Raw genomic sequence first — 2,764 nt, 5'->3', positions numbered from 1 at the left:
TCTTCTTCTTCTTCTTCTTCTTCTTCTTCTTCTTCTTCTTCTTCTTCTTCTTCTTCTTCTTCTTCTTCTTCTTCTTCTTCCTCCTCCTCCTCCTCCTCCTCCTTCTCCTCCTCCCCCTCCTCCTCTTTCCCCCCTCCTCTTCCTCCTCCTCCTTCTCTTCCTCCACATCCTCTTCTTTTCTCTTATTGCCTATTGTTAACCCCCACAACCAGTTCATGATGAGTTGAGGAAAGGAAGAGAGGTGACATTTGAACACAACCTGTGTCAGGGGATATTCATACGAATGAATACCTGTGTCAGGGAGTGTCATACGAATATGCCTCCTCTGGTTGAAAAAAAAAATTCAATCAGAATTCAAGATTATACACACTGAAAGTCAAACACAGCACACTTCTTTACACCACAGCTTTGTCAATCAAGGGCAGGACCACCAGTGGCTCTGGGATCATTGTCTGGAAGAAAGATATCTGGCTATAACACTTGTCTCACTCCTAATCTCTGAATCCGAACAACTGTAGGCTGTTTAAGATGCCATTGCATTTTAGAAGCGGTGGTATGAAAAAAAAAGTTTTTATAAATGCAATCTTTGTTTCCTTAGTGACATTTCTTCCCTGTTACTCTTGAGAAAAGGTGTGACACAGCCCATAAGTTAGAAATATGACAAGGCTCAGGAAGAATAGATTCATTCTAGGGACCCAAAGGATGAAGTTTATAAGGCTCATGATGTAATTCACTGGAACCTGGAGATAAAAATCCATCACTATTCTTACTCCCAGAATCTTGGCCACAAGGCACAAGTCTCCATTTTTTTCTTCTTCCACATCCATCCTGCCACTGTTACCTGGTCCTGTAGGACTGTGGCAGGGAGGGGCTCATCGCATGACAGGCGACAGGGAAATTTGAAGAAGGAAGCAGAAAGCTGTGTGCTCCATCCACAATTTGGTTCTGTAACTCTAATCCCTTCCTGATATCTGACATTAGCCTTTTGACTGTGGGATACCACAGAACACACAAGTTTCTCAGATGAATCTTCTAATTAAGTATACAGTCCAGGCTCCGCCACTTTCCTCATCCTCAGAGCTTCTGTAGATCCCTATCCCAAATTCGATTTACCCAGACTTTCAGCTAAAAGCCTTCATGACCTCCTCACTGTCTTCGTGGCATTCTTTCTGCCTTCCTTCCTTAGTTTTACATTTCAGTGCAATACCTAAGCTCCTAAGATGGCTGCCACCTACACACCAGGCTTATGTTCAAACCCTGAGTCAGTACTGTTCTGAGTAAAGAACTTATTGACCCTGGCCTCAGGTTGGTTGGTTTGTTTGTTTATTATTTGTAATGTGGGAATAATGAATGCTTGATTGAGATGCACTGAGTTGAGGAAGTTCCTACGAGTGTCATACAAAGAAACAAACCACTGGAAGAGATAAGAATGAAAACTCTGTGCAGATTGCTTTCCTCAACCTGGATCAGACTGGGGAATCTAATGCAGGTGCTTTATTGCATTGTATTTAAGCCCACTATAATTTGTTGAGAAGTGGTTTCCAGGGGTACTACAATCCCTGGTACATAAGGTAGTACAATTACATCAAAATTCAACTCAAGATATATATCATTTCTTCCAAGAAGATGGGTTCTAGAAACAGGCTACTTTTACTAGCCTGAGTCTGGCCTGGTCTAGGCCATACAGATGACATAGAAGTGATTTGGGCTATTGGCCACCTCTGGTCCTGACTGTAGGTCCTTGATAAGGCTGGCCCAACAGATTATACAGATCACTAGGCTGTCACCTCCATTTCTCAGCTTTCTGGATGGAAGAACAGGGTTTTCATCTTTTTCATTGGAAAGACAATCCTATGTGCTTAACATTCCTGGTTTCCCTGGAGATCTGCTTGCATAAGGACTCTTCCAAATTCTCATGAGGGTCTGGCTTGGCCTTGCCATACCCCCATTTAATGACATTTAATGTTCTCCTCTGTGCTTATACTTCTCCGTTTAGATTCTAAAAGACAGAAGAAGGCACCTCCACAGTTATGCTTACTTAACAGTGTTCAATACTTCTAAATCAACTCCGGCCCAGGCTTGAGAGCTTCCAGGCAATGCTGTCCAGGAACTCCATGTTACCAGCTTTTCATATAATTTAAAAGTTTCCAGCAGCCAAATTAAACATTTCGGAAAAAATTAAGTGAAGTCCATTTTCAGTGCGTGCGCTCTACCTCTGCATGTCCACAGTATATCACAACCTTACCATACACTATAAAATGTATTATTAAATAGATGTTTTATTCTTATGTGGCCTTTGGCAAGTTGAACATATTTTACATTTTCTTTGCATAAGTGTGTGATTAGCAGTGACCATGCTTTATTGCACAAACCATGAAGATGAGAACAGAACCTGACTTTCCATTCATAGAACGCATCTCCCTGGCTGATCAGCAGCAGCAACTTGTAAATGTCTTGTCATGAGCAACCCATTAAAGGCATGGATATAGGTTCATTTTCTGAGGCTCTGTGATGAAATGCCACAGAAGTAGTAGCATAACCCAGAGAAATGCCTTGCCTTATAGATTTGGGGACTGGGTGATTAAGATCACATAGTGTTAAGGCTGATTCTTTCTGAGACCATTAGGGAGCATCCGCCTCCATCCTCCCTCCTGGCTTCTTGTCTCCTGTTGGCAAGCAGTAGGTACTTAGCTTTTGTTGCACCATTCTAGTGTTTTCCTGACTTATCCTGTGTGTGTGTGTGTGTGTGTGTGTGTGTGTGTGT

Source organism: Mus pahari, chromosome 5 (assembly GCF_900095145.1).
Source record: "Mus pahari chromosome 5, PAHARI_EIJ_v1.1, whole genome shotgun sequence".
NCBI classification, from domain to species: domain Eukaryota; kingdom Metazoa; phylum Chordata; class Mammalia; order Rodentia; family Muridae; genus Mus; species Mus pahari.
The sequence above is the reverse complement of the archived record's forward strand: the minus strand, read 5'-3'. Positions refer to the sequence as shown.